General features: G+C 41.6%; 1 long non-coding RNA gene across 1 annotated transcript; it reads left to right on the top strand.

Moving 5' to 3' along the window:
• Nucleotides 1-219: 219 nt before the first annotated feature.
• LOC141765530 (uncharacterized) lies at nucleotides 220-9,075 on the top strand. Its single transcript, XR_012593525.1, has 4 exons — nucleotides 220-2,033; nucleotides 7,587-7,671; nucleotides 8,479-8,643; nucleotides 8,742-9,075. It is a non-coding gene; the product is annotated as an uncharacterized LOC141765530 (long non-coding RNA).
• Nucleotides 9,076-10,212: the final 1,137 nt, after the last annotated feature.

The following is a 10,212-nucleotide window of genomic DNA, read 5'->3' as shown; positions in this document are numbered from 1 at the left end:
GTTTGCTTAAAATTCGCTTGACAATTGAATGGAAACACTGCTAATGAGTGTTGAAAATGGAATGGGTTCATCCACCGGGGAGCCAGAATGTGCTCAGTACATCCGTGGCAATCTGCTTGTTAGATGTTTGATATTTCTTGTGCTCAGTACAGAGCACATTTTGGCCTGATGGTGGTGTTAGAGGGAAGGTCAGGGAAGGTCACCAGAATTATTAGCAATCATTCTCTGAACATTCACAACACATCTCAGGGCAGTTGGACCAGAAGATGTTGAGATGTCTTGCTCTGGACCAAAAATGGTGCTGGGGGTTTGTGCTGGCTGAATGCGAGTTGCTAAAGCTAACCGCTAACTGAAGGTCGGTCTCCCAGCGAAGTAGTCTCCTGGCGGCGGGGAGGACGAAACAAAAATAAGAGTAATTTGCTCATTTCTGCCACTGTTTTTAATTCAATAAGCAAACTATGAAAACGCACACGGTCTTCACATTCTGGTGGTACCAGTGGATGCCCTCGGTCATATCTTCACTCTAGCTTCAGAAATGAGCCCACTACAGCCTCTTAAAGGTCCCATATTGTAAAACATGAGATTTTCATGTCTTTTATATTATAAAGCAGGTTTAAGTACTATACATATACTGTTAAACTATCAAAACGCTCAGTATACGGAGAAATACACACAGCCCGTATTCAGAAATTGTGCGTTTGAAACAAGCCGTTAGGATTTCTGTCCATTTGTGATGTCACAAATATACAATATATAGACCATTACACGGTTTTAAATGTAAATATTCTAAATGTGTCCCAGTTTATTTCCTGTTGCAGTGTATGTAAATAACATCAGCTGACAGTAAGTAAACATGGACCCAAACTGTTGCCTAGCAACGCAATTCCGTTGCAATTCCATTGAAATGCACTAAAAAGGAGTGTTTCAGACAGAGGGTAAATACAGGTATATTCAAGCAGACAGTATGAGGGAAAAAAAGTTTTTTTTTATCATTACAGCATGTAAACATGTTCTAGTAGAAACACAAAATACAAGTAAGAACCTGAAAATGAGCACGATATGTGACCTTTAAAGGCAACAATGGACAGTGAGTGGGAGGAATGGGGGGATCAGTAGGGGCCCACAGCTCGTTTTTTGCCCCGGGCAAAATTAAGTTTGGGTCCCCTCGCAGGTTAATCCAGCCTTAACTATAATACTGCAGTCTCTGTCACAGCATTGAATAATGAATGGACCATTTACTGGACTCTGTTTCCCATGAAACACTGTTTTTGGACAGCAATAGAAAAACCACTAGTCTTACCACCACAACTCATACACAAATACTGCAACAAGCAACAACTGCTAGCAGCAATAAGTAGCTCTATGGTGTGTGTGTGTGTGTGTGTGTGTGTGTGTGTGGTGAGACAAAGAGGTACTGTATGTGACTCTACTAACCTGCTGCAGCCACACCCAGGAAACCAGCTAACTCAAGCTCACTGAATCCAAACCTGACTCACACCTCTCACTCTATCCCTCTGCCTTCCTGCCTCCTCTGGGGATGCATGAGTGAGAGAGTGAGACAGAGATAGAGAGAAGTGTGTATGTGAGCAGGAATTTCAGCTATGTGAACTAGTGAAGTTACTGAGGCAACCTGTTACTGCTTTTAATCCAACACTCTTCTCTTCTCGTCGTGTTATTTCTTCTCTTTCCATGTCTCATCTCCTCTCTTGGTTTCATTTTTCATTTAATTGTATCTCCCTTCTATGTATCATGTTTTCTCTTCTTGTTTATGTCTTCTCTTCTCTCCTTCTCTTTTTACATGTTTCCTTCCTCCTCTCCTTTTTATCTCTTCATTCTTATTTTTTAATTTGTTTTTTTTTATTTTTTTTATTTTATTTCACACTTCTTCACCCTACGGAAGTTAAACATTTACAGCCACTGCTCAAATGGAAACCACTATTCCATTACAAAGACAATATCTGGAATACCTGAGCAAGGCGAGACTTTATGAAGACTTTATTTAGACCTGTGAGTCACACGCCTCTCACTGCAAGGTGCGTTAAATCATGTCCGGCTCACGTATGTCCGTTATGTATGGTATGTCCCCGGCCTCCAGTCAAGGGGAGGTTTGTTTTGTGTGTCGGGGTGTGACAGGTGGAGACGCTGAAGGACAGGTTTTTATCTGTGTCAGGTGGCTTCATTCATTTCTGGCTGGCCTCCAGTGTAACAATACAGCACAGGATGGATCTCTCTCTCTCTCTCTCTCTCTCTCTCTCTCTTTCTCTCTCTCTCTCTCTCTCACACACACACACACACACGTTCTGATATACAATAGGATGTGAATCAGGCCTCTTGTCTGCGTGTCACAGTAGGACCTGCATACCAGCGTGTCTGCCTGCACCAGATGAGTGAATGATTGCTTTATTTGTTGTTTAGAGGAACAGTGACCAGTGGTAGCCTAACAATACATTTAAAGCCCGTGTTCATAGTCCTTTCTCATTTTGAGAACGAGTAAAGCATGGTGCAGACCTGTGTGAGTTTTAAAGGTCCCATATAGTGCTCAATTTCAGGTTCATACTTGTATTTTGTGTTTCTACTAGAACATGTTTACATGCTGTAATGTTCAAACAACACTTTATTTTCCTCATACTGTCGGCCTGAATATACCTGTATTTACCCCCTTGTCTGAAACACTCAGTTTTAGTGCATTTCAATGGAATTGCAATGGAACTGCAATGGAATTGCATTGCTAGGCAACAGTTTGGGTCCATGTTTACTTCCTGTCAGCTGATGTTATTCACATACACTGCAACAGGACATAAACTGGGACACATTTAGAATGTTTACGTTGAAAAACGTGTAATGGTCTAAATATTGTGTATTTGTGACATCACAAATGGACACCAATCCTAACGGCTTGTTTCAAACGCGCAATTTCTGAATACGGGCTGTGTGTATTTTTCCGTATATTGAGCGTTTTGATAGTTTAACAGTATTTATAAAGCACTTAGACCTGATTTATAATATAAAAGACATGAAAATCTCACTTTTTACAATATGGGACCTTTAAGACAAGTTCATCAAAATGACACAACTCCAATATAGAGTGCCACACTTTATCCCCCAAACAGTTTCTCTATCCTGCCTCATCAGGGTGGTATCAGAGTTGTTTCTGTGTTTTGTTTTTTTCATATACAGTCCATCATTAGTCATCTCACTTTACAAGACACTTACAAATGAAAAGTTCAACATTAAATCTACAGTTGGTAACTTTAATAAAATAACTTTTTGTCATATTTGCTCAGGCTGTCACTATATCCTGACAGTAGTACATGAGTCAGATAATCTGTGAGAAAAATCAGGTTTGTCGGCCTCCTCCTGTGCTCCTAATGACATTTGCAAGATTCCACAAAGAAAAACAACCAATCAGAGCTGAGCAGTCTCTACAGCAGCTGTCAATCACTGCTCATGAAGCTTGTGAACTCCAATCAAACTGTCAAACTAGGCAGCGCTGAACAGATATGAATCAATATTCTGTTATACTGTAATGTTGAAGCTGTCTACGATGACTTATACCTATACGCTTGAGGCAAGAGTGAGACACCTTCCTGCCCCCTATTCCTCTGGAGGAGGATCCTTAGAACATCTCCTCATGCAGCATCTGCCCAAAGGCCTTTGGGGAAGGTCGCTATATCGGTGGCGCCATGACCTGGTGTTCAAGGCCAATTGCTGAAAGCATAGCCACTGCCACCAGCAACAGCAAACACCACCACGCCCCAAAGAAATCCTTCACCTTTGTCAAAGCTGGAGAGAAGCTCCGACCACAACCAAAAAAACAAGGCCTCCTCTACACCTCTGACTGGCAGCTGAAATGGCGCCAATCTGGGCAAGCTGCTGAAATTTCCACATGTTCGTCATCTCTGAAGCAACAAAACAACTGATCGTGCTGGAACTCACAGTGCCCTGGGAAGAGCGTGTTGAAGAAGACAATGAGAGGAAACACGCAGGGTACCAAGAACTGGTGGAGATGGGCCAGGACAGAGACTGGAAGACGCACTATGAGCCCATAGAGGTGGGCTGTAGAGGACTCTCACTCTGCAGAGACACACACACACACACACACACACACACACACACACACAGCTTTTATAGTACAGTGGTTACACTTTTGACTTTTGAAAACCAGGTATTAAGATAAAGCAATTTACATTTTACACCTGAGCACACCAGCTGGTCACGTGATTCAGTTACATTCCATTCAGTCAAAACATGGGAGTCAGGAATGTGGACGAGCTTGTCTGTCTCCCAGGGCACTTAGACCTGCCTCACACACTGCCGCCAAGTACTGCCTAGTACCGAAAAGGGTAGCACGCAGAGTACTACAAAGAATACAGACATGTATGGCAAATGACAAATATAAAAAAAAGGCATTTAAAATGTAGCACAAAGCCCATGAAAAGTATTACAAAGCACAATAATGAATAACAGTGGACTACAATGTGCCACAAATAGCAAATTATAATTATAGCTGCTGCTCAGCCGTGGGTCGGGCCTGGCATTTTTTAGAGGAGGAAGAATAAGAAGGAGGAAGATGAAAAAAGGAAGAGGAAGACAATTGAGATGTACATGACAGTCCATCATCATTAATCCTTTACGGCATTAGCATGTTTGTTCTGCCTCGACCTGGTCTCAAACTCACAACTTCAGACACCAAAGGCAAGTCACCATATTGGTGAGCTCACTGCCCGGGAGAAACTACTACTCCACACTATGACATCACACTGACTTAAGCAGTCGCCACGATTGCATTTGAAGGCAGATTTCAAACTAGTGTCAAAATTCAGTTTTTTCGAGACAAAATTCTGAGAATCTAGACAACATAGAGATGTCTGTAATTTATATTTATAAAGATTGATTGCTCCATAAGTGACAAACTGATGTTTAAAAATGCTGTTTTTGAGATAAAACTCTGAAATGTACCACCCTACCATGACCTGAAAATGTTGTCATTTATTTTCATGAACATTGGAGATTTATTTAGCGAGACTTTGCAGTAGTTGTGTACAGTCCTGTTTACACTAACACGTTTTGATGCACTGGGGGCTCAATTTTTGTGGAGGACAGTCTGAAGATGAAGCATAGCAAATTTGGTTATGACAATTGAGCAAAAAATGTGTGAGGACATGTTTAATAACTTTTACTGCTTTTGAGTGATGGACTTCATAATTCTTCTTCTTTTTCTTCTTCTTGATAAAGAAGAATTTTGACAAAACAAGAGGGACCGGGGGCATAAAAATACATGAGCCCATAACAGTATTAACAGTTTTGTTCATAATGTTATGAAGTTATTACATTATGAGAACATTATTACGTTAAAAATTTAGCAAGAAAAAAAGTTGAATAATGTAATAAATTCAGCACATAATGTAATCATTTTTAACAAAGAATACTCTCCATGTCTTCTAGAGGAACCCTCTAGTTTTACATGACACAAGTGGAGTATTTCATTTAAAGCAACTGGACTTTGTCTGTTTGGTCAAGAGGACATTTTCATCAATCAGTTCCATATTGATGAAGCCTCTTGGATGTGAGACTACAAGACATCCAGTGACCTGGACCAGGGGTTCTCAACCTTTTGCAACTGAAGGCACACTTGTGATTGTCAAAACATTTCCGAGGCACACCTTCCCAAATAAATGAGTAAAAAACCTAACATGTTTATACAACAAATAATAAACTGGGCTGTAGATATGTGTTATGCCACTGTCAGCTGTAATGACCAAAATACATATTCTGCTTACCCTCAGTGAGACACTTGGGCTTGCCTCTGGGACATAATGAGATCAAGTCGTGGTGGGATGGGTGAGAGGCTGACACGCAGAGTAGCATTCAAAGTTGCTTTCAGTTTGTTCCTTGCCTTTGATTTTGTGACAGTCACAATGGAAAACCCTGACTCACATAAATAGGTGGTGGTGAAAGGCAACAGAAATTTGATTGCCCGTTTTGACAGAGAGGGATATTGACTGGCAGCCAGTATCCAGAATGAAGCAAGGTCTACTTGTGTGAGCTGAAGCTTCAGGCTGCTGTCTGCTGATAGTTCCATCAGTTCATTTTCCAACACAGTGGAGAGAGCTATGTCTTCTGAAGCAGGATCCACAGAGAAAGGGTCCAAAATCCAAAGGTTTCCATCTCGTGCATCTTCTGGGAAGTAGTCTGTAAACTTTCCTGACAACTGAGTCAAATGCTGGGTTATAACACTGGATATGTTGACATGAGGAGTGGCTTCCAAAGTTTCACTGAGGAGTGAAAACACGTCAAATCGTCCCTCCTTGACTCTTCTGTTCCACAGAATACGTTTTTTCTTGAAGCCCTCAATTTTGTCTGAAACCAAAAACACTGTGCTGTTTCTGCCTTGCATTGATATATTGAGCTGATTTAACTGGTCAGATATATCTGATAAGTAGGCCAGTTTTGCACAAAAGTTACCATTAGTGTAATGCTCAGCAAGAGGGGAGTGCTGCTCTTCCAGAAATGTGTGCACTTCTCATATTTCCTCACCACACGCTTCAGAGCTTTTACTGGCGCAGGGTTGTCTCCCACATCACTTTTTCGCTTTAAAAACCGATCCATTTTGTCTCACTGCATCCGAGAACGTTAGCTAGCTAACAGTGGCAAACACGTTTGTCTCTACCTGATGATGTTTGGTGTTTTTACACAAGGCCTATTGAAGGAGGTTGGGTCACACTTAATCAACGCGCCTTCGGAGTACCGCACATGCGCAGTAATATCTGCTCTGCACTCGCCGAAATTGAGCCGATCGCAACGCACGACCGCAGCTCCAGTTACACTGCGCATGTGTTATACCCAATACAAGACCCGTGTCCGCCCGTGTCTCAGCCTCCTTCAATAGGCTTTGGTTTTACAGCAGCTGGCATTTTACCTCCTTTAGGTTTTACCTGTTCACTTTGCTAAATAATAATAAAAAAATAATGTAGTACCACTGCCTCCGCGGCACACTAGATGGCGCTCTGCGGCACACCGGTGTGCCGCGGCACACTGGTTGAGAATGGCTGACCTGGACCAATGAGAACCTTACAGAGATGATGCTGAACTTAATATAATGGATGATTCTCAGATTGTGAAATAATTGTTCCACACACATTAATAAAACAAAAGATGTTTTCTAAAAGAACATTTAATCACTTTAGTTTCATGTTCTACCTCTGTTTCTGCCCTTTGCACTTGAATCCAGCAGTCATGTTAGTGGCCATGCCATCCATTTGAAGGTCATATGTTATTTGTATTCAGTCTTGTTTATGGGGCCACTCAAGGTCTTCACATGTTCCTGTTTTCAAAATATATTCTGTGCACTTCTTTATTCAACTTAGACGGAGACTGTGTTACTTTGTAATTTGATACAAAGCCGACAAACCGCATATATATCTTCCCAAAGGAAAATATAATCAGCTAATTGTTTAAAATGTTAGAAAGAAGGAAATAAAATAGAAGTAAATAAGAACAACGGAGGAAGTAACTTGTTACAGTAAAAGAAACAGAATAGAATTTCCCCCCCTTAATCATCTCATCACCCCTTCGGTGTGTTTCAGGACCCTTTGTGGGGTCCTGAGCCCCAGGTTGGGAACTACTGGATGTGATGGACATGAACACTGAGCAAAAACAGCACGTAATATGGTACATATGATCTGATGATCTGTCTTTGCTTGACTGGTTATGAAGAATGTCAGTTGTTAGAAGAGCAGAGACGCTGCTTCAGCCTGACTAAAATGTGGATAAACAGCGCCATCATGATGTTACAATGTCATATTACAACAATACAATCCTCCCGTTGTTTAAAAGCAAACAAGTATGAGAAGTATATACAGTAATAGTGACTGGGAATTTTGACTGTTAACAGCCAAGTCTGTCAGTACATAAATACCTTGTCTGACAGTAAACTCCTATCTTGTCAGAATGGACGTTACTGTGGCTAGTCCTGCAGGTCTGGTCCTTATTACTGTCTTTAAAGGTCCCATATCGTGCTCATTTTCAGGTTCATACTTGTATTTTGTGTTTCTAATAGAACATGTTTACATGCTGTAATGTTCAAAAAACACATTATTTTCCTCATACTGTCTGTCTGAATATACCTGTATTTACCCTGTGTCTGAAACGCTCCGTTTTAGTGCATTTCAATGGAATTGCAACGGAATCGCGTTTCTTAGCACCAGTTTGGGTCCATGTTTAGTTCCTGTCAGCTGATGTTTTTAACATACACTGCAACAGGAAATAAACTGGGACACATTTAGAATGTTTACGTTTAAAACCGTGTAATGGTCTAAATATTGTATATTTGTGACATCACAAATGGAGAGAAATCCTAACGGCTTGTTTCAAACGCACAGTTTCTGTCATGATTTCCCCTTGGCAGTCTAGTTTTCCTTTTGTTTACTCTGTTTCCCTGCCCTTTTGTCTCCTGTGTGTTTTTCCCTGTTTGTCTAGTCTGTCAGTGTGTTGGGAGGTGTGGTCTTCCTCCTCCTCCTCCTTCTCCTGGGCGGGCGCTGCTGGAGCAGCTGACAGCAATTAACCAACCATCACACACACCTACAGTATATCAACCCCGGTCTTCCTGCCAGTCATCGCCAGATCGTTCCGTCGCCCTCAGTGGTACAAGACATATTCAGGCTCTCTTAGTAATTGATTCTTGACTTTGCTCATGCTCGTTTTGGGATTTTTGGACTCACATTGTTTTGTTCTTTGCTCAGGTCTGTTCACCTGCCAGCTGTTGCTGCTTCCTGGTTCCAACCTGCCTGCTCACTCCTACACTCTGCTCCTCCTCGACCTTGATCCTTGCCTTAGCTACTTATCTGCCTGTTCACTCTCCGACGCCATTCCATCTCTCGGAGCTGAAGTGGATTCATCTGTCCATCTGGAAGGATTCCTGGACACCCCCTCCCCGTGCCCCCCGTTCCGTGATTTAAGTATTGACATCATTACTGCCACGTTTCGGACCTCCAAGAAGTGAAGATATGACCGAGGGCATCCACTGGCACCAACCATGCCATGCTAGTTTATCGGAAAGAAGAAAAAAAAAGAAAATGTTGCATGCCGTATAAATTATTTTCTTCTATTCCTAAATGGTGTATTTGAATATTTCTGCGTCCTGGGGTCCCTAAACAGTCTTAGAATTACATAAATTGGGTATCACTGTAAAGCTGAGACTCTTCTGGATCCAATGAGCCCAACTGTATTCATGTGTGATGATGTTAGTCCCCCATAGTAGCCATTTGATATAGTGAGACCACTGTATAAAATGACCTGTGGTGACCTCTAGGATAATCACAGCCTCATGAAACGTTACAACCACAAACTAGAGACCTAGAGCATTCAGAGGATGGATAGCTTCCCTAGCTAAAGATTGAAAATAAGGGGATTTATGAGCAGTTTACACAACAGAAGTGCTCGCCATCCAATCGCTGAAAAATGCAATTCTTGAATAAGTCTCCAAATGTCAACAATTTTTAGTTACCAAATCACAGCATGGCTTTTTTTGTGCACCTGTTGATGTGCAGAAGAAACTGTGTAATTAATCAAAACAACATGTTTTATGTTCACATTAGCATGATACGTTCTGTGGTTATCTTACAACAGTAGATGCTGGCTGCACAAAATGTAACCAGCAGATCTGCTGTGTCCATGTGTAATTGCTGCTTGACAGAGACGAGCGAGCAACATCACTGCAGAGACTGCAGCAGGGTGGCTGTGCTGGCTCTCTGTATTTACACTTATCTCGTGCGCACAAATTAACTAAAACTTGGGAACGTTTTAATTAAATTGAGGCCACATATTACTATCTTGTGCGCACAAATTAATCAAAACGTGGGAACGATATAATTAAATTGAGGGAATGAATTATATCTCGTGACCACAAATAAGTAAATAGTGGTCTCAATATATATATTTTGTTTTGTGGATTATTCATATTATTTATAATATATATATATATATCTGGCACTAAGCCGTCAGTAGCAGATCCTTTAAGTCCTGTAAGTTGCGAGGTGGGGCCTCCGTGGATCGGACTTGTTTGTCCAGCACATCCCACAGATGCTCCATCGGATTGAGATCTGGAGAATTTGGAGGCCGAGTCGACACCTCCAACTCGTTGCCATCCACATGATGTAAAAGAAAACGTGATTCATCAGACCGGGCCACCTTCTTCCATTGCTCCGTGGTCCA

This window comes from Sebastes fasciatus, chromosome 4 (genome assembly GCF_043250625.1).
Source record: "Sebastes fasciatus isolate fSebFas1 chromosome 4, fSebFas1.pri, whole genome shotgun sequence".
NCBI lineage: Eukaryota > Metazoa > Chordata > Actinopteri > Perciformes > Sebastidae > Sebastes > Sebastes fasciatus.
This window is presented reverse-complemented; position numbering and strand designations above follow the sequence as displayed.